General features: G+C 39.9%; 1 protein-coding gene across 1 annotated transcript in view; it reads left to right on the forward strand.

Moving 5' to 3' along the window:
- The window catches only part of LOC120742314 (protein kinase C-binding protein NELL1-like), a 287,587-nt gene that overhangs the window by 156,925 nt on the left and 107,243 nt on the right, over positions 1 to 23,419 (forward strand). The gene's annotated exons all lie outside the window — the stretch shown is intronic.

Raw genomic sequence — 23,419 nt, forward strand, 5'->3', positions numbered from 1 at the left:
CAGACACAGGCTTGACTGAGTTTCATGATGATGATCCCTTCATGACAAGTCTCTAAAACTTTCATGATCCACAGTGAGGTGGCGTGCCTAAGACGAAGAGATAAAGGGTTAAAAGAAATCCAGAAGGATCACAGCAGCACAGATAAGGAGTGTTCTTTACCATCCATCATCTCTTAGCGGCACTCACAAGTGGTGGGAGAAAACAACTCCTTTGACAAACCACAAGGCCGATGTTTACTGTGATTTCCATAAAAACTAAAGCAGAATGAATGATTCAGACTACTGTGACAAAGTCGGCAACATCTGCTGCACTCTGGGCTTCCAAGGATTTGTGCTCTCACTGCTGCATAGCCTTCTGCTCATCCATACACCAATCTTTATTTTTATTCTACCCTATTTTCTCATTTGCTCTCCGTGCATCCCGCTCTCAACGCTTTCTGATCACACTCGTCTTGTGTAGCACACCTCGGACTTGCTATTATATCAGCCAGCTCCATAGTCTGTGTTCAATAAGTTAGCCTCAGTTTTCTTGCAGATGAAGGGTTTGTACTCTGAAGTGTTGTCTTCAGTTAGGAAAGCAGCCTCCCAGTGTGAGAGGGTTTGACTCCCCTGTAGAGCTTCACGTCATTTCCTGCCAGAACTAATGGTATGAAATATATGTAGGCATGAACATGAAAAAGACAGCTTTCAGCTTAGAAAAATGAAGCCAGTGCAGAAGTGCCTTGAACTTGCATTCTTTCTTGAGGCCGCCAAATGGCAATAGCTTTAGATACAAAAAGGTTTCCATTCCAATAAAAGTTTATGAGAAAGTTGCTTTCTGTTTTGACCTCTGTAAAAACTTTCCTGGTGTTTTTATGGGCTTAAGGAGGCTTATCTGTGGTTGGATTGTTGTTGTCAGCCAATAAGCAAGCAGTTTTTCAGACACCACTTGACAGCAATGGGGAAATTGCTATTCTCAGTGCTTTAAAACAGTACTTCAGAAATGGGTGCCCCTCCCTGAGCCTGGTTCTGCCTGAAAATTCTTCCGGTTAGGAGGGAGTTTTTCTTTCCCACTGTCTCCAAGTATTTGCTCAGAGAGGCTAGTCTGATTGTTGGGGTTTTCTCTGCATTATTGTAGGAAATTTACCTTATAATATAAAGTACTGTGAGGTGTTTTAGAATCCATTGGGCACTAAATGAACAAAATTGAATTGAACTCAAAATTTTATCTTTTAAAATAACTAAAGATGGATGATCACATTTCACCTTTAGTCATAAGTAAACAAAAACTGATTTACGTTTAGTCTTTAGGGTGTTATCAGAAAAATCATATTAAACCAATATTTTGTGGAGAGGCATCCAGTTTCTGACCTTACTTGATCTGTGGGTTGTTATCAGCATGTAGTGAATTTCCTCCTGCTTCCCTGGCAAGATCAACCAGTATTTGATTCACCATGAATAGAGCAATTTGGAAAAATGTCACATTGCAGTTTGACAGAAAGCACGATAGAAGATAAAAGCACTTCCAAAGGTAACAGCCATGGACCTCATTAAATGTTCAAGCCGGCCACTTCTACTTATCAGTTTTCTCCCTTGGAGCGAAACCCTAAGGCTCAAATGGCGATTCAGTTCATGCTTTAAGCTGACTGTGTGCGCAACAACTAGATCTGAAGTGGTGCACTTTTACCCTTTCTTCTTAAACCTGCCTGTTCTGTTTGAACAAACATAGATAGGAACATATATCTATGAAGAGAACCAAATGAAGGTCATTAGGATTGATAATGTAAACCTTGGATGTAAGCACAACATCAGTTCTAATTACACTCTGTTTTATATTTAGCTGTTTCTTTACAAGTTCACAGTTTAATTATCATACGATGTATCGTAATGTCCTTTAAAAGCTAAAAGATACAAAAAAGGTTAGGTACACTTTAGAGTACTTAGAGTACTGTCTGTGTGGTCAACATGAATTAGTTAACAGAAGTGCTGCCGTCCCATATGTTTGCATTTTTAGAAAAGCCTGGATATTGAAAAAAGATGCACCATTTTGTTGTTTCGTTTTTTTTTTTCATTCATGCCAGATATGAACAAATATGAATAAATTATAGCACTTGTTATTTATCCAGTGGTTATGCAATACATTGCGTGTTTGCCTGTTCAGCGCATATCCCTTATTCTATGTAGTGAATGTGTGAATGCATCATGTCAAGATGTTATTGCCTAATTGTCTGTGAATATCATTTTCTGTAGGAATGACTTAAAGTTCATTGAACAAGGATTTTGTTCACTGCAAGACTGCTCAATGAATGCTCCATTTACAGCCATATTTTTAGCCCCAGGGCATCATTAGTGCATTGTGGAAACATGCAGCAATCACACATGGTATGGAGATGGTTATCCCAGTGAGACGGTTCACAAGTTGTTTGCTCAATTCTATAAAATCAGCTTTGTTGGATTTTATTCTTTCTTCTTTTTCTTCTCGAGGAATAGGCGGACTGGCTTAAAACGTCATTGGAATTGTAAACTCGAGAAGTTTAAGACATCTTGAACCAGTTACTTTTACCCATGACCAGGGTGGCTGTGGCTCAACACTTAGAGCCGGTTGCCTGGTAAGTTGGTTTATGGATAAAAACCACAAACCACCAACTTAAATGGAGCACTAAACATTAAATTGCTCTTAGTGTGAATGCTTTTCTTTCTTTCTTTTTTTTTTTTAAATACAAAAAAGTGCTTGGATGAATGAGACTTCTAGTAATACTTTCAGTGCTCAAGCAAAGTAGAAAAGCACCATTCAAAACTCCCTCAATGACGTTTATATTCCAAAAGATACAAAAACACTGGAATGAATCTTTGCTTATGGAGTTATATGGATTATTTTTAAAGCACTAGCTCTGTTGGTCTTACAGAGAAAATCAAAATGTGATGTATACACTTGGTCTCATATTTTTATCTTCTCTTGCTGAGTCTTACATTTGCAAATCAAGACATGCACCTTGAGCTTTTTTGACAGCAACCAAAAAAGGAAAAGTATTTGCATTTTTTTTAAAACAGCCACCGTTTGTGCTGCGATGAGACGTGGATTCACTACATAATGAGAAAGCTGTTTCAGTTCAACTTTAACTGCTGTTATCACAGGGTACATGTTCTGCACATGGTTATTTCTATACACAGCTCATGTCACTAATGTCATGTCACTGTCAGAGGTAGGACAGGACAGGATCAGTAAATGTCTCAAGCGAAAAGCTTTTATACCTTTTTAACATTTCCTGAAATGTTTATCATTGTAAATACTTTTTACACACATTCAAGTATGTGATACGTTCAAGTTGCCTGATTCGCGAGAGAGACACGTGCTTCAAATGACTACAGGTTTAAGTGTGGATCACAGACAAAATAGACGAGATGGGATCACAGCCTCAACACTTGTCAACATGTTAATATTCCACCTACGTACTTCTTGCATTTTCAGATGTGGTCTTCGTTGTCTTCATTGCCTTGAACACACGATATAGCCTGTGTTATAAGTTAATCAGAAATGTATGCATAATGCTATAGTTCAATTGGATTAGTCCAAATTAAATCAGCGCTAAAGCAATCGTATGAAAATTGCAGCCTGCGATCCTTTTTCAGAGCATAAATCGAGTGCCATTGTTTGAAGAAACAGATGGGTCCCCTTTGATTTGACCTCTCCAAGCCACAGAAGGAAATAGCATGTAATGTTCGTGCACTGCTGCACACACTCTGCTGTCCTGGAGAGCATCTGAGGTAATTGCTTTGTTCGGCCCTAATTATCCAACAATGCTAAATGGATTTGTCAGTCTCTATAGCACCTAACAATCAGCCAGTGTAGAAATGTACATTTAGAGTAATGTGAGAGGCACATTACTGTGTATAATTCACATTGCCCCAGGCATGTGAGCCACACTGAAATGGCCCTTTATATCCGGCAAAATGGCAAACAGCTTTGCTGCTGTTCCTACTGTATGTCGCAGTTTCGGTAATGCATTTGTAATTCTCCTTCGCTGCCTTTGTCTTCATTTTAAAGACATAATTGTAAGTAGTCTGTCCTTGTTATTTATTCATCACATATTCCTGTGTTTCCACATGCTTGTTTGGATTCTTGCTCTTCGCACCGCTCCGTCATTCTCATAAAGGATTTTTTTGTGTTGTTGTTTTTTTCCCAACCATGTTACCTCTGTTGTTGTTTTCATTGCTCAGACATGTCGACACACTTTCTGATTAGATGGCAATCACAATATGAAGCACTGTCACTTGACAGCAGAAAGGAAGCTGTGATTCTTTTAATCAAGCAGAAGGCTTGAGAAAGCAGGGTGGTGGATACAGGCGGTGGTGTGTGTTTGAAATGCGTTCCTCTTTGATCCCGTTATGTTCCGGTGCTCTGACTCACTTGGAGGTCGACGGGGGACAGATGACAGTTTCATGACCCAGTAAAGACTCGTGGTATCATCGTGTGGGTAGAATATAGATGGTGATGGAGGGAACAGTCAGTGTTTGGCAGTGGTGGGACAGATAATGTCATTATTTTAAATAGCAACCTACTTAAAATTGCGATGGTAACATTGCATCTTGTGGCTGGAAAGATTCTACTCTTTAGTTTTATTTCCAATGAAATATGGCCAAAACAGTTTTGTCCACATTGGTTTAGTTGATATTTAAGAACCATCCTGTCTACGAATGATTACATTCTGTTTATTATATTACACAGAATATGAGTTTTAACTTTTTTTTTTGCATTAATCATACTTAGAGTGCACTCTGTCCTGCTGTAACCCTTCACCTAATCTGATTCTGTCAGCATGCATATGACATCTGAGATTTGAACAGATGAGATTTGAGTGCATCAATAGCGTGCTCGCTCTTTTCAGGGTTTTCATCTAGTTCTATTAAGTTTGGGAATTCTCACGCAGAGGGGAGAAGGAGAGTGAACCTGATTGATTTGCAGGTTTCTTTGGCGGCTGGTGAGAGACGAAGAAAGGCTTCTAAGTGCAAGGGATTGACAGAAGCAAGAGTCATGGGCTTTGAAAGTAGCAGCTTGCATTAAATTCAGTCAGCGGGAGGCTGTTGCGAGGGGTGTTATCTGGAAACAATGAAGCTAGTTTAAATGAAGCTCTAGCCTGAGCGGGGAAACCTCCTGTGATCAATAATGTGCCTGGTTGGTCCGGACACATTATGCCTTTCTCTTTAAATCTGGCAGACGAGAGATTTACACAGAAAGGAGCCATATCCCCTCACTGCTGGTCGGTGATTGATCCTGAGATGTAGCATCAAAGTCTGAAAGGCCATTCTATTATGGTAAACACACGCGCCTAGATTGTAGAGGCCTAACCTAGTTTAGGAAAAGACATGAGAGAAACCAAGATTAGTGCTCAGGAGGAGTCATAGTTATATTACATTTATCTATGGCAAACCAAAAAAAGCCATAACAATTGGCTGCAAACAGAGTGAGCTGTGATGGTTTTAAATTAAGTTTAGACTTCCTCTATACATTCTGCTGAGGCTTCCAAGATGTTTGCGGCTGGGGCAAAAGATGTGCACATGCACACAAGCTTGAGATCACACATTTGTCTCATAACGCCTTTACAAAGGTTATGTAACCACTCTTCCAGCAGTGGCAAGTTTACATATATTAGGCAAGTACAACTGCCCACACAGTGAAATTTTAGATTGAATTTATGGAAAGTTCATCTGTCCCTCCAGCATCCTTTCCATCTCTGCCGGTCTGACAGCCTGGATCAGCGGGTAGCTTGTCTCTCACATCTTGCTGCTATTCCCTAGATATTTTTTCTCTCCCTCACTTACTCTCTGGTGTGGTAGACTAACACGCAAATATTAAGCAGTTATCAAAGAGTAAATGCTGTAGCCTGTTAGCCTGATAATCTTAATGTTTAACGTTTTCCACAGCATGTTCCTGCACACAGTTTATAATAAATTCCTTACCCTGGCTTGTTTCTGTACACTGAAACACTATAGGGCTTTGACATTTGAAACAGATAAAGGAAGTGTTGAGTTTGTATGAACAGTGGCAATGCACTAATGAAATAACAGGGTGGGAGTAGATCAAAAATACCAAAATAATGCCAATTATGCCAACAGTTGATACATATAAACACAGTGCATCTGGAAAGTATTCACAGCACTTCACTTGCTCCACATTTTGTCATGTCAGGTTCAAGTCTGGGCTCCCTCACAGCACATTCGCAGAGTGGTCCCAAAGCAAATTATCTTATGTTGGCTGTGTGTTTGGGGTTGTTCTGTTGGAAGAGAAACCTTTGCTCCAGTCCAACGTCCAGAGTGCTCTGGAGAATCAAGGATGGACATGAAGGATGTCTGCATTGCTGCATTCATCTTTCCCTGGATGCTTACTAGTCTGCCATTTCATGCGCCCCAAAAATTTCTCCACAGCATAATGCTGTCACCACCATGCTTCACTATAGGGATGGTATTGACCAGGTGATGAGCAGCACCGGGTTTCTTCCTGAAATTATATTTGGCATTCAGGCCAAAGAATTCATTCTTTGTTTCATTAGACCAGAGAATTTTGTTTCTCATGGTCTGAGAGTCCTTCAGGTGCCTTTTGACGAACTTCGGATTGGCTGTCACATGCTTTTTACTTAGGAGTGGATTCTATCTGGCCACTCTACCGTACCCAGTTGGTGGAGTGCTGCAGAAATGATTGTTCTTCTGGAAGGTTATCCTCTCTTCACAGAGCAACACTGGTGTCAGTGTGACCATGTGGTTCCTTGTCATGTGCCTGATTAAGGCCCTTCTACCCCAATTGTTTGGGGTAGAAGGGCTTTAGTCGGCTCTAGGGAGAGTCCTTCTGGTTCCTAAGTTCTTCCATTTATGGATGATGGAGGCCGCTGTGCTCACTGGGACCTTCCCAAATCCATGCCTCGATACAATCTTGTCTCGGAGGACAGACAGTTCCTTGGATTTTATGGCTTGGTGTGTACACTGATATGCACTGTCAACTGTAGGCCTACATATAAACAAATGTTTGCCTTTCCAAGTCATGCCCAGTCAACTGAATTCACTATAGCTGGACTCTAGTCACATGCAGAACCATCTGACCGGTGATCAGTAGAAACAGGATGTACCTGAGCTCAATTTTGTGTCCCATGGCAAAGGCTGTGTATATGTTTAATTTTTTGTCATTATTCATATTATTTCTCATATATTATGTAATTATGGGGTATTGTATATAGGATTTTTAGTTGACAAATTAATTCAAACCCATTACGGAATAAGGCTGCGATGATTTCTGTGATGATCAGTTGCCCAGTTTTGTTTGACTAACCCAAGTGATCACAGCTACAGTACAAAGAAGGGAAAAGAAAGCTGTAGCTCTGTCCTGAACCACTTGTTTTCTTTTACTAAACACACTGAGACACAGAAAAAGAAAGAAAGGAAAGGGAGGGGGAGTGGGTCCCTCAAGAGTTTTACTCTTATCCTCTGATGCTTCACCCTTATTACCTCCTTTCTTCCACCTCCCACAACCAGAGGCTGAAACCGTTGTTTTGCTCCAGGTTTTTGTTGTACAACACTCGAGGGTGAAGTGTTCATATCCGAGCAGTCCTGTGTATTCTCATAATATCTGACCTGGGGCTTTCTTTGTGGGAGACCATGTTACAACTCATAGGGAAAAAAAAAGAATTTAGCTGTGTTACTTTTTCATGCCAGGAGGTAAAAAGATTTAGCTGTGGAGCTCTACTGCTACTTTCAGGTTTTATTATTTTCTTATTGTCTACAGCTCATATCCTCCTGCAGTGTAGAGCGTGGTCACTTATACACACTAATATATGCGGACTAACACAAAGCCAGGCGTTGAAATTTCTTATTTCTATTTGTGAGCCCGTGCCGCTGTCAAGGCACAGACACTTTTCCTCTACCAGCTGCTTTCCTGAATCCACCGCTTACATCGCTCACTGTGCTATGCTACATACACACATAATTGCACACACAGTAAACACTGATAAATGCAGTCTTCCTTGGGTGTACCGTGATATTTGCTTTTGCAGCAGGAGCTGCAGCACATCTGAAAGCCTTCTCACCAGTCCTGCCTCCTCCACTGCTCCTGTGCTCCTCAGTGGCTATATGAGATATTTATAAGCGTTTTGATAGTTGTCTTCCACTCTCTGTCATCCGAGGTGAATGCTGTCATGTTGGATTACTCTATAAACTATGCTGCTGTTCTCCTGCTATTCACTGAAGGTACCAGCACACTGGAACATTTCTGTTTAGACCCACATAGGGTTTGTTTTGAATTATTAATTGTATTCATGTCATTAACCAGCTCACATAGCTTCCCTAGAACAGGACCCCTAGCTTGACTTGGAATGGAAACAGCAAGGCACTGATTAGATTCTCAGCATACAAAGCTCCAACCTTCTGCCGTATTTTTATGGCATTTTTCAAAACACAGCCTAACACAACGACATTGTGTCTGCCGTTGTCCTTCTCCTTTTTTTTTGTCTGAAAGAACATTATTCAGAATATGTAATATATGCAGGCCCATTCATCAAGCTCAGAGATTTACATAAGGGTCTTAATTCATCCTCTCAAAGATCAGCTTCAGACATCTTATCTGCAGCCATATATAGCATCCCCGCTTACAATGCTGCATAGCTGTATCCATAGCAACCTGAGTTGCAACAGTATCCAAGTTTACATTGTTGCTGTGTTTCAGTGTCTGTTAACACTTACATTTTTAGTAATTTGGTGCTTGCCTTTGTGCAAACTTTAGCATCTGTGGTCAAACTGATCTGGAAGCACAGTTTATGAAGTAGAGGCAGACATTACAATAAGATTGCAAAGGTCTGTGGAGACCAACTACTACACACTTTGCCAGTGAAATACACTTTCATTTTTTGATGGTTGAAAATGAGCAGATGGTGACCCTCTAAGGAAAAAACACTAGATGAGGCAGGAGGTTAATTAACCCTGCAATTTTCCAAGAAATTGCTGGCTGGAAATTGAATGAGTGGTTAAGGCAAAATATACAGTAAAGTGGTAAAACTGCTAGAGAAAGGGAAGAACATTTAAAAACAACTGTTTCTCTCAGATGGTTTTGTACTTTTTTCACCTCTAGCTCACATTTATGGTCCTAGTTTCAGTTGTAAAAAGTAAACACATTTTCATAATTGCTAGGAACTGGCAGTGACTTGTTTAGATAGTAAGTATCCACACGCTTTTTGATGTAGTTCTTGACTGCCATTACCATCACACCGAGACTGGAAGAGAGCAAATTTAGTCTGAAGTTTTGGCATGCCATACCATGCCAAAAACCTGGCTGATTTCAGCTCATCATTCAGTTCAATACCCCCCATGAAACTGATTGGCAAACATAGCACTCTGGGCTTGAGTACTACACTCTGCATTTGGAAATTGGGCTTTGTAACACACATACCCTTTCAGTTCAGATTGGCAGTCACATCTACTCCACTCTAGTGCTCAGCACTTGTTCCCCAGGGTTGTGTGCTCAGCCCCCTCCTTTTCACCCTGTACACCAATGACTGCATTGCCATATGCAGAGGAGACTTTATTGTGAGTTTTGCAGATGACTCCGCTGTCACTGGCAGGGTTATGAAGATGGGCGCTCATAATGGACAACTAGGTCAACCTGCTGCTAAACATCGAAAAAACTAAGAAGTTGGTGAAAAAACTGTGTGTGTTTACATAAGTTGACCTAAGGTGGAGAAGGTTTAAGGTTTCTGTTAATAATTTTGATGGAGAACCAGTCATGGTCATCACATCTCCCCACCACGGTAAAGAAAGCTGAGAAAAGGAAACTTAGGACGTATCGTCTTACAAGCCCAAAGGACAGCAGATTATAAAACCAACCCCGGCCGCAGCCTCTTCTCCCTAATGACATCTCAAAAGCAATGTATCCCCTTCCATATCACCAGATTTGAAAGTAGTTTCCTCCATTAGGAGATTACTGACTTCAACGCCCACACTTCATCACAAATAATAGCTTTATTTTTAATTAGTTATTTAATAACTGATTTTTTTCTTTGTTTTTTGTCAGTATCCTAGATGGACTACATGTGATCTTTCACTATACAGCATTGGATTGAAAGGAATATTCACTCTTGCAAAACTTAAGTTTGAAGTTCTTAATGGGAACAGGTGATTGTGCAGTCCATTAATGCAGCCGCTCACATACAAACCCAGCCACGTGTATTAAGCTTGCTGTTATTATCCCCTGTTCTGTCTCTCAGACACACACACACACACACACACACACACACACACACTTCTGCATATACACCCCGTTGGAGCACATACAAAATGGGTTTTGCCCGTGACAATAAGAGATGAATGGAGAAGTGCTCAAAGTAAATGAGGTGATTTCCATGATGAAATAGAGCGATAAAAAGACAGAGGACAGATCACTGTTCCTCTCCCCATCTCTTCTCCGCTTTGTTGGCCACCCATTCATCATGACATCACAGTGATGGAGACCACACACACACAAATGGAGTGTGAATGGACTGCTGAACTGAAATCATCCAGGGAAAAGCAGGTTGAGGTTTAATGCTGAAATCTGCCTGATACTGAATCCCACCCGCGGATGACCTTGAAGTGGAGATGGTGATGTCTCTGTCGAGTGTTCAGCAACAACTCTTTGTACCGAGTATGGATAAGAGTGGGATCTGAGCTCCACGGGATTGAAATAAGTCTGCCAGGAATTATTTCTTGGACAAGGGCAGGTGCAAGGGCAATGGCAGGAGCACTAATGTGAATTTACAGTACCCATATAAAAGTATTTTGCCCTTCTGTGTGAAAGGCAGAAGACCTTTCTGTGAGTGGGTTGATCACTATGAACAACACTTAGGTTATCTTTATGACTACTGGCCATAAATACTGCCTCACAAAAATTGTACCAGATTGTTAAAAAACCACTGCAGCCGATAGAGCTCAGAAGATGACTCGCTGTTTTCTTGTTTAGTTTTGCTTTCACCGTTGAGCCATACAACTATCACACCAAATCTGTCATCTGTAAACGAATTATGTATTTTTTCAAATGCAAAGATTTGCTTATTTTTATTTTATAAATAATATTCCCTTCTGATGGTGGTGACGTTTAATCTTTTAACTGTCTTCATGTCTTCATAAGACTCAAATTTGCTGCTCTTATTTAAATGCTCATATCACCCATTAGTTAATTGAATAACTGTCAGAAAAATCAGCCATTTGAATAAAATGGATTGATAATTTGGTTTAACCATCAGGGATGACTCAATCATTCTGGCTCCCTGCTTGATTTGCTTTTTTAAATTTTATATTATGTTTTTGTTTGTTTGCTTTATGCCATTGGGAATGGAACCACTTTGTGCCACTGATCAGACAAAAGAAGCAATTTCAAAACACAGTCTTGCAGTCTGTGGACTCATGGTGTAGATCAATTCAATAAGTTATTCAGTTGATTGAAAAAAATGATATTAATAGCTAAAGTTACAACAAAATTATTAAAATGATTAAAACTGATGAAAACCTTACTTTTATTGTCTCCAGGAGGTTACCCATATTGATTCAGATTAGCTTCCATCCTGTGTTCTTGAATAAATGCAGTGCTAATTCATGGTAAGTGTACATTAGGTAAATAAAGTCTTGCCTATGATAACATGTGTAGGCTCATTTTCTGTTGTGAACCTCAAAAAAGGATTCTTTGTCCTAATAAATATGAAGCAATCACTTTGAGTAAAGCAACTAACATATAGAAAATCAAAGTGTATTTATTCAGATAATTGATCATTAAGGAAAACATGGTTGGTATGAATTGAATGTATACAAATAAAGCACATTTCATTTGACAAGATTCCTGGAAATGTAACATTTCATTGTAAAATTTCATTGGATTACATGTAATCATTTTAATTAAAATCAACATTTTGGGCAGAAATATTTTTTGAGTCTATGCGTCCTGGTCAGGCTGTCATAAAAGATGACTGCCAATGCATGCAGTTTCTATTAGGGGGTACCATGTTGCTCCAAACTGAGATTCACTCACCTGCAGTAGCAACAGGGTTATTAGAATAATATTGCCAGTATCATTAGTGTGCTGTTTTATGTATCTAAAACTTGGATTCTAGATTTCGGAGACTAGAGCTCTTTGCTGGATAAGTTTCCAGTCTTGTTTTGTTTTGTTAGAGCATAAATCAGAGGTTAATTGTGTATCCACGCCACTGGACCCCCCTCTACCCCCACCGCAGTCAGCTTGAAAAGGTCCTTATTACTACTGTTGAATAGAAGAGGCCACTGCATCCTTTTGTCAGTGAAGGCAGCTGTTTATCCCTGTTGCCAGGAAACAATTTTGGCACCCAGATTAATGCATTCAGGAAAAAGACAGAACAATGTACGACCAGGCTGCTCCACATGATTACAACTGAAGGGAGCACAGCCTCCCATGTGAGCCACAAATAACTCAAACATCAGAGCCCCCATGGACTACCCTACCAGGAAAAACATATTCTTTGCATTAAATATTCATAATTTTAGCCCCTGTAGCCTGGCAAACAATACCTGTGATGATTTGGATTTCCAGTGCTGATAAAGCCCTCGATCTGACTGCATATGGACTAAATTGCAGTTCAGCTGGAATCCTAGTCTAACCACCTCATTTACATAAAAATTTCAAAGAGAAAACTCTTTCAGTACAAATTGTCTTCACTGGTGATCCACTTTCGGTAGTATTAGCAATTCTGCTATAAATTGTGGCGTTCAATGCAGATTTGTAATTTTGTGCTGTTTTTACTTTTTCACTGAATGCATCCAAGTAGCAGTACTTAAAAGAGAAAAACTGTTTGAATTATGTGAGAAAAAAAAACATGTTACCGGAGACTTTAGTCATTTGCACTGGAAGTCTTTTCTGACAAGCAATACTGGCTGTGATTAGAAGCATCTGGCAGGTTCATGGTGATGGATGTCAAAACGCTATCCCATCCAATTGAGCACAACTTGGGAAGAAGGTGCTTGCGTCATGCAGAAAGTTTTTCATTTAACAGCTTGGGTTTTACCTGAAAGTTATTTGCCCCAAAGGGATCATTAATATGAATAGTTAACAACGGAGTGATGCTTTTCTCCTGCTGCGCTGCATGACGAGCAACATATTCAGCCTATAGTGTTACTCCTTTCCTCTGAGAAGATTACTCAGAGTTCTTGGATCAAACTGAATTGAATTGAGACCATCATCATTCAGTTTCAGAAATAAGAAACATGAAATCTGTCAAGTGATGCGGATGTAAACTATTATAAATGATATCATGTACACAGAGGAGCCAAAATGATGGAAAAATGGCTTTAGAGGGGAGTGTAAGTGGATTGATGATGGAAAAGTGAGAACAAACTGCAACTTAAAAAAAAAAAAAAAGCCAAGTCTGTGAGTAACATCTCTTCCACTTTTTTTTTAATTGCATCTAAATTACTGAAACACATTCTAAGTTGTAGCAGCACATATGGTAATGTGTAAAAGGCTTGAGCCTCTTATTTCTTTATATTTTTCCTCCAAGGAGCTGGACTTTCTTGTAATTCTTTAAAATGGAATTTCAGTTTTTCTTTGGACTTCGGCTGCGTTTTATGTCTATGTACCTGACATTTTCATTTATTTAAGCAACTGAACACAACCTATGAATCAAATTAAGCACAAAAAGGAACCTAACTCAATGTTGTGTCTACACAATACAGACCAATTTGCAAAGCGCCACTTTATATTTTATATTGAGGCACATTGTTACTAGCAGCCAACCAGAAAAAATTAATTATTCGCAGTTGAAAATATCTTAGCATAGTGTGCCGTTTTCTCAGATTAAAAAATCTGAGGAAACTGGATCAGTGAAGGACAAAAGAAGTGGCTAGTCTTAAAAAAAATATGGATATGTGCTTAAAAAAACAGAAAATAAATCCAGCAAAGACCTGATGCATGATCTTAATGAAGGAAAATGCAGGTAAAGGCTAAGGTATGCCAAATTACACAAAAACTGGACTGAATATCTGTAGCAAAAGGCCTTATGAAGTAAATTTCATGGAAGGATACATCAGTGAGTGCCTACAGCATGGTGGAGGCTCTTTCGTGGTTTGTCAAACTGATGGAATTATGAATTTTAAAAAAAAGTACCGTCAGTGTTTGCACATGTTTTCAAAAATCACTGCACTATGTTCTTAGCAAAATATAAACGGACCCGACTCAAGACTTTTGCGCAATATAAGGAAATCATTCCAAATGTGATAACGACATATTGATCAGTGGAAAGTGTTACAGTAAATAAAACTTTGAGCTGTTGATGTTGTTTTTTGCACTGACAAACTCACACTTGATGCTCAAACTGAAAGTGAAGAGCTTTGTTTACCTAGGTTTTTGAATGTTTCGATGTCAGCCATATTATTTGCCAAAAGAATCCAGAAGGGTGCTTGCTACTTTCCATTTCCTAAGATGCAAAATGAAAGCCTTGTGTTGCATGGTGAAATGAATCTTGCGTGCTGAATCTTGATATTTCAGAGGGACACAAACTCCCCAAATTAATTTGCTAGCGAACAGTAAAAGTCTCACACAAGTTGTAAAGTCTTTTCCATAACTTTCCACATGACTGAGGCGCTTCTGTACTTGCAGCATGTTCAATTATGTCATTTCATGGGAATTGTAGTTCTGTTTTGTTTTTTAACACTGATCATAGTTTAGGAGTCATAATTATAAACACTGTCATATCACAGCAAAAAGATTTGAGGTTTTACACTTCTGATGAGCTTCGGTGTGGAGTTTGCACTCTTCCTGTACCATTGCGTGTAAAAAAGTAAAGAGTGAATTCTGCTTCTGCAGGGCTCTCTCTATGTCCTCCTCTCCTGTCCACACATTGACACAACTTCCTCCCCTTTAATATTGAAAGAGTTGTCACCTCCTATCATTAATCTCTGTCGACCCTCCTGAGCTTTGTGCCCTTGTCAAAAGATCTCACGCATGCGAAGACACACTCTCATGCACCCACGCGCGCACACAGACACACGTGCGCCACTTCACACACTTCCTCAAACCTCCCTTGCACACAGGTAAGGTCCTATAGCATACAACTTCTGGAACATGAAAAATAGATGAGTATGAAATGGCTGACCTAGTGCTCGGCTGAGTGTACCCTCCCTGTGTTACCCTGCCCTGCCCAGAGACAACCTCTCCCGCTGGGGCTGACAAGAGTTCGCTGGTGGGGCTGAGGACAGGGGACAGGAAAGGACAGAATCGAGTAAAAGTACAGAGTTTACAGCTAGAGAGTAAGAAATATAAAAGCTACAGGACAAAAGCAGGGCAGCACTAACTTTAATATTTCACAACATTGGAAATAATGTTTAATTGTGGGAATATAGCATCTTAATCTCCTGAACTGTCCTAGAGCCTATTTACGTTCTACATTAGATGTTCTGGGTTTTTCTTAAAATCAGGCAGATATTAAAAATTTGACTCTGTATAATTAAATTAATTGATTAATAGTAGCAAAAACTACAGTCTTTATTTACAAAGTGTGTTGGCAATCTTCTCACTGAGGTTGTGTCCTTGTGCATCTCTGGACCACTTCCTCCACAGTTAGTATTATGAGAATGACACAATGGACCGATTGTGTTCAATGTCACTGCTCAGATTCGAACTATCCAGATATGCACAAGGGCAGGAAAAGGAGAAAGATAGATCTTTCACATTTAAATTGGGTATGTTTATTTATATATCTATATTTTAATTTCTTTTTGCAGGGAGAGTCACTGCAATTGGTGACCACATTGTGCATAGCTCGAGTGTTTCACAGCAACGTGTTAAAGCCAGGCTGTTGGTCACTTTCATATATCTTTGGATTTGATGGAATGCTCCAAACACATACAACATGGAAAGAATATTCAATCACATGTATGGGCAAGTTTGTACTTCATGATTAGGATGTAAGATTTATTGTAGCAAGGCTGATGAAGTTTATAATGAAAACCTCAACTTCGCTACACCTAAAAACTCTTCAAGGTTAGGCAATTTCAGCTGCACCTAATGCTTGATGCAGTACAGGTAGAGTAATGTCACCTGTCTGGGCAAAAAAAAGAGGATATAGTTGTGTTTTTTCTGAGTTTGGCCTCATGTTTTCCTACTGCCACAGTGACGGCAACAGTCCTGCTGTTTCACTTGCACACAGTAAATGATAGCTGACTGTATAAAGGATGTTGCCACCAATTGAGAGCAAATTTGTTTCCAGACACACACATGCAGCTCGCGTCTCTGCCGCCAACACTGGCATTTAATTGCACTTGATATTTAAGCGCTGGAGCAGATCACATTACAAGTGGCTCTTCCTCCTCCTGTGCTGGCGGCATATTCCATTATACGCTCCTCATTTCCCTAGCTGCCCTTCAGATTGTGTTGAATGTCAGCTGCTCGGGGCATCAGCATTCTGTATCAATTATAAGTTTTGAGTTGGCTACAGTGAATCAGGAGCTGATAGCATCATGGCAGATTGGGTTGGGAAGGAGGGCAAGCTCACAGGTGGGTGAGCGAAGACAGACTGCACTCACCTCCAGATAAACGAGAACAGATACTGTGGACGTAGGGAGAGGCGTTAATGAGAAATATGATGCAGAAAATAGAAGAGGTGGTTACTGTGTACTGAAATAAGTTGTAAATTTATTATTCATCTCTACATAGCCTATATCAAGCACGAAATTGGTCCTCATAATTTTTAGCCCATAATTTACCTCTGTAGTAATTGACATCACTGCTAACCATTTTAGATTACAGTCCTGCCCTTCACGCAGAGATTATTGGATTAGTTTCAATAATAACTCAGTCAAATACAGTACAAATACGATTGCAACCTTTTTGCGGCTAGGAATGTTGCACTGAATTTTGTCACAGTCGGCAACCAGTTGTTGTGGCAACCAGTTTTGACTGCAAAACACAGGTCGCCTGGTGGAAGGCAGTCGTTTTCCAAGCAAATGCAGTCCTGCTCAGAAACCTGCGATCACTGTCCGATACACTGGAGACAATTGCAAGCTAGTTTATAACCACAAACAGATTGCCTAAACATTGCAATCAATCCGAGTCGGTCTGCACCGATGTGCGAAACCTGTCTGTGACACCGTGCTTTTCAATAGGGGCCTCGTTTCAAGTTTTAGAAAATGATTCAACAATTCTAAAAGCGTGGTTGGCAGTGACCTGTGTCATTGGACAGCATATCACCTTGAATCACCAGATTATCACAAAGACACTGCATGTAATTACTAACTGGACTTCATTTGGTTGCAAGCTGAATGAAGTCAGTTGCTGTTTTGCCACAGTGAAGTTGCATCGAAGATGGGAACTGACTGTGAGTGGACACAGACCTGGTCCCTGTCTTTGAAGCAACCATTTCAGAGGCAACAATTACAAATTCATTGCACACATGGCAATAATTTTGATCATATCACAGTCTTGGCCACTATTTAGTGTGACTGTAACATAAAGTGAGGAAAAATCCAGATGCTGCTGCTAGGCTAAGATTAGCTTTCAGAAGTTAGCTTTTATGAAGAGATAAATGTTTATATATTAGCTTCTGTATTGTGTATGAATATTTTTTTTCCCCCTATCAAGCGTAATTCTTATAATATGTTGCAGTTGCTCACAGAGTTGTGTGAGCATCTGCAACATATTATTCACATGCATGGGTCACTAGTGGGTTTCGATGCTCCAACTGCACAGGACTGCTTATGATGCATCTTTTGCTGTATAGTTTTGAAAGCGGGCCGTGCTGCAGCTGGTAGAGCGCATGACAGGCGTGGATGTTGTCAGAAACAGATTTGGTGTCTCCTGTGTGGATGGTGTGTTCCTAAAGTTGGTTGTCAGCATCTTGTCTTAAAAGAAGCCCTGCATTGTACAGAAGGAAAATATCCATTAGATTGAGCTGTCACGAGGACAGGAGCGCCTCTTATTTGTCACATAGTTTAGTTTGTGTTGGTGATCTAGTCACAGCTGTTGCAGTTAAGATGTTTTTTCAAAATGGTAAATTTCTCAAAACTTAACCAGCTCTTAACTTTTTTTCAACAGATGCCAAAAAAAATGATCATTTATGGAGAAGTATTAGGTAACTGGTTTAAACATTCAGTAAAACAGAGAGATTGCTGAGAAAATACAAAAATAAACTAATTACACAACCACTCATAAAGCTTGAGCCATCACCTCTGTATGTATGCATTGATGTGCTCAGTCAAAGACATAGATGGTAAAGATGGACGTAATTAGTGTGACGATACCAACTGGTTACTAAAGTCACACTGAGATTAGCATTTCTACCATCATCCTCTTGGTTGTAAAAATACGGATGTGACAAAGAAGGTTGAATCTGACAGCGAAACTTCATGCTCATTGGCTAAAGACTTGTGATTGACAGTTTGACAGCCAATTAGTTTACATTTTCATACCACAGACAATCCTCTATTTTGACAACAAACTCAATAAGGCAGCATTTACAAAGAAGGTCAGACTTCTATAGGATAGTGATCGCCATCTGGTCGCCAGCAGATGGAGAACAGGTTTAAGGCACTTTTGCACTGTCATTGTTTTTCCAACCCAGAAGCTATGTCCATGGTCAATGTAATGGAGCTTCATTAGCTAATGATCTGTGGCCTGTGTAACCAAGATTTATAAATGCAACCTGTTCTATTACAGCTTATGTTGTTTTAATTATTTCTGTTGAAGATTCTTTATGCTTGGACAGTGTTTGTTTTATTTGTTTCTTGAGGTTGCAATTAAATGACTTCAATAAGAAGAAAGAGGCCAACGTTGCTTCTCAGGAATTACAGCCACCATGAACATAATGAAATAAGAGACCACACATTAACATTCTGAAGTTGTTTAGATGTATGCACTGTGTTTTCTGTATAAACCAATTTGTTTGATGTCAGCACCAGTTTAAGTGGTGTAGGTAGTGTATTTAACCATGTGATAATCAAATACTGTATATAACAGATCAGCATTTTGGCTGCTAAAATCCAGTGAGCCTTAACAAAAACATCAACTTTACAGTTATTTTGAAATTGTAACTGTAAAGATTAAAAACATTTTTTGTACAAGCCTGGAGTCATGTTTGGTGCTGGTTAGGGTGAAGATGAACATTTTAAGGTTATGGATGTGAACTTGATTCAGATTTGTGGGTCATGTCCTGAACATATAGGCTGTGAAGTTTCAGACGAGTGAAGCGAAACAAAGACTTATTCATGCGCCCTGAGGGACATGCATGTGTGCTTGGAACGTAAAGTGGTTTATCTGGAGGATTTGACCTCTCCTCCTCTTCCTCTGTCCTCCAGCTGCTCTCTGCTGTCAGGTGGAACCAGAGGGGCTGGCCTTAATTATGGGGAAGAGGTTGAATGTGACACTGATGCAGGACGTGGCAATAGCGTCTCCAAGGCCAGGACCGAACAGGACATGCCTCAGTCCCTGTTGCCACATCCTGAGACAATGAGAGCTATTGCAAACCATCTGCTGCCATTGCCCTCCCAACAGTCCTGGGCACATGGACAAGTAGTCCTGAGTGTGCGTGTGTGTGTGTGTGAAAGCTGCTTCTTCCAACCTCCTCCTCTGCTGCTCTACCGTCACTTTAATATTTCTCCTGCTGGGGCCCACATGCTGACACATCTACCTTTGAGGAAAATGGGGCACAGCGGCAGCGGGGAAAGTAAAAACATTTACAAACTCAATTAAAATTGCAGGAGTCTGTGAAGAATCCTCTGAAAAAAATGCCTCAATTTATAAAATGTATTTGTTGTACTTGGTGGAAGAGGGTGGGGGTTCTATCATGACATGATTGTTGTCTGCTTAATATAGCAACTCAGTGTTCATGCTCTCATTCCCATTTGAGGTCGACTGGCTGAATCTGTATTTCTTTAAATTAAAATTCTTTCTCCAAATAATAAATTAAGATATTAAAACACACTTATTATAAACTCTTATTCCATCCACATCTTGATTCAATTATGTACAATTTCATGCTAAGAACGAAAGAGCCTAATCGTTCAAGCAAAAATATTCACTTTCCCAAGTTTATCCCCCCGAGGCTTTTTTGTGGCTTTGCTGGCATCCTGCAGGCGTGAAGTAAAAATCTTTTATTTTGTGTTGAGCAGCAGCATGGATGGAACGGCATTAAAACAGGCCGTAATTAACCACTTATTAATATGCTCAACTTGCTTGTAAACTGTTGCCTGTTTACATATCAAGAACACAAAGAGTTGCAGTAGATTTCATTTGTGTCTGTGGTGAATTGTCATCCAGTATTCAGTCGTTCTGTGGCTCTGCTGTGGTATTCGTTAGTGGAATCCCTTGTAAAAGCAAATTTGGCAGATACAGAGAGAACGCTTCATCAGCTAGTCACTACCTCGGTGTGTTTGCAGTTTTGTGACAGACACGTATAAGACAGACAAAATCATCAGACTAGTCTTTGTCATTATTGTCAATCAGTTCCAGGGACCTTAAAAATATTTTGATGAGTTAGCATGAAGTGTTAATACGTCTATATTTAATACAGTGTATTCAAACTCATACAACTTGAAATAACATGATTTAGGGGTTTATTGACGCCTGCATGCAAGCAACACACTCAAGACCCCAAAGTATTATTATATCTATAAAGGTCTCCATACACCAAGAACAAGGTTTGATGTGTGTGACTGTGAATAACAAGCAAGAAGAAAAAAGTATTTTACAAAAAATCATACTAACAAAAAACCAACAACATCATTATTATTGATCTCTGGCTTTCTTCAACAGTGTGTCGTTTGTCCTGCCTCCCTCCCCCTTCCCTCAACTGGATGTGGCAGATGGCCGCTCCTCCCTGAGCCTTGTTCTTCTGGAGGTTTCTTCCTGCTAAAAGGCAGTTTTTTTTCCCTTCCCACTGTCACCAAGTGCTTTACTCATAGGGGGTCATCTGCTGGGATTTCTCTCCATATATGATCTAATATCTCTCTATTTGGGATTTGGTGCGTATAAATAGATTGAATTGAATTAACGTTGATCATAAGGCAGCTAAATTTAAGTTTGTTTGCCTTCTGATTTGTGGTCAAGTAGCAGATTTTTTCTGCTGTGCCGTGGACTTGCATCACACTGCTGTCTCAGAAAACACTCTTCATGGTGGCTAAAGTAGTCATATTAGCAGGTCTTTCCAGAGTGGATGGAGCAGGTTTAGCCATGTGATCTTGTGAGGCAAACAAAGGTTGGCAGGTAATGGGCGATGCTGGTCATTGATCTATTGCAGCTAATGGTGTCACACTTGTAACTGTGGCTTTATTTAACCACTCTGGATAAACTGTGCAATGTTAGATAGATATTTGACTAGTTTAACTAGTTTAGAAAGAAGGGAAACCTAAACGCTTTTAGGTTTTTTTCTCAACAGTCATTTAAGCCAATTAAAAAATGTCACAGAACATACCAGTGTCGTTTCTAACTTCAGAGTGCGAAAGCGTCCTACAGCTTACCCCCAGGTTCCCCCACTGCGCAGCCTCTTAATGTGATCAAAGGTACAAATACACCTCAGAAGCAGACCACAGAGTGTGCTGGGGCTTGCAGACTAGTTCAATTATGAACCTGGCACAAGGCAGCAAATATAGCACACACATGGCTCCACTGTGCATGTGCTTTACATACTGACTCATCTACAGGTCAGATCTAATAATCGGATCTGACCTGCAGAGGAGCCAGTGTGTTGTTTATGCTATTTTCATATTGTGTAATAAAAAGAAAATTACTTCCTGTATTCACCTGTTGTAACAGTTTTTGTGCCGTCAGTCACCTTGGATTAAGCTAACATGTTTAATGTTGTGAGCTTACCACTGCCAATTATAATATCCTTGTATACTTTTATAGAAGGACTGCATAACAACATGAAAATAAGCTCTAATGCAGCGGTCCCCAACCCCCGGGCCTCGGCCCGGTACCGGTCCGTGAGCCATTTGGTACCAGGCCGCGAGAGTTGAGGTTCAGTTGTGAAATGTATGGTTTTCAGGGTTTTTATCGGTTTTCAGCGTTATTTTGTTATTTCGTTTTTATCGTTAACTCGGTTTTCCTGGGTCTTTTCACGTGTGTTATGAATAAATCTTCTTTTTTTCGGTACCGGTACTAGTTTTATTTTGTTGTATTTATCCGCGACACCTTAAGGCCGGTCCGTGAAAATATTGTCGGGCATAAACCGGTCCGTGGTGCAAAAAAGGTAGGGGACCACCAGGGCTGGACTGGGACAAAAAATTGGCCCAGGCATTTTGACTAGAGACCAGCCCACCAGGTATTAAAGGAAAAACCATAAAGCCTTTGAATGAAAACAAACGCTGTTGTCACAGTGATGTACACTGTCTTGTTGGTATATATGCATCAGTCTAATAAACTTAAACCTACACCATCCTCCTTATTCTGGTATTCTAAACAGTACCTGAAAGTAGACTGCTTGGTCGAGTTAACCTCCTGAACTATCTAGAACACATGGTGAAAACCTGAAATTAAGACAGAGAAGACTAGAGGTGAGACATGATCATTACAGATTACTGATGACAGATTTAGATATATTTTCATAAACCATTCATTTGCCACATCAATAAACAGCATGGCAGGGCAAAATATTTTTTCTAACATGGCAACCTTTAAAAAGTGAGAGGAGACAGAAAGACAGGTGAGAAAGAATAAAACTTAATTGACTTTTTGATGGCATTTTACACACAGTACTGGTACAGAATCTAGAAAATGTGGGAAAATACTGGCATCATATACAGTACTTGGCTACTTCTGAAGAAATTATGATGGGACCCTAAAAAAAATTACTATGTACAATAATGGATTTCTATACATTTTACATCAGATGAAAACGTTTGTTGTAAGATTCAGATAATTATTTGTTAAGAGCGAGACATTTTAAATGAGAAAAAGAAAGAAAAGTATTTCCTTGTGCCCTCCTCTCCCTGTTAATGTCCTACCTGGGTCCCTGGCAAAACTTTGCTAGACCCCCCTCCTGGTGTTATTTGTCTCTCAGAAACAGTTCATAGCTTCCCTTCAACTCATTCATGTCACCTAAAAGGTAAACCTGTTTCTCCTTCACCTGTTCAGCTCTGATGATTCAGTAAGAACATCTCCTGGTTTCATCTTCATGTTTCCCTCTCACCAGATAACCAACCCGATATCATGACCAGCACTTTTTACAGCTCTGGCTCCAGCAAACATCAGCTGATACTAGAAATTAATATTAAATAAATTCTAACAACAGCTGATCAAGCTTAAACGTGCTGCTGTTGTTTAGCGCGACATCCGCCGGTTTCCTCTTTCTGGCGCAAAGTGGGAGATAAACAAACAAGAGAGAAAAGCCGATCAGATGATCATTGATCAGGTTCATGATTGAAGTGGAAATGGGGGAGAATGAGAGAAGAAGAGGCAGCTGTGCAGCAAAGACACAGA

This window comes from Simochromis diagramma, unplaced genomic scaffold, assembly GCF_900408965.1.
Source record: "Simochromis diagramma unplaced genomic scaffold, fSimDia1.1 OVJJ01000079.1, whole genome shotgun sequence".
In the NCBI taxonomy this organism is placed as follows: Eukaryota; Metazoa; Chordata; class Actinopteri; order Cichliformes; family Cichlidae; genus Simochromis; species Simochromis diagramma.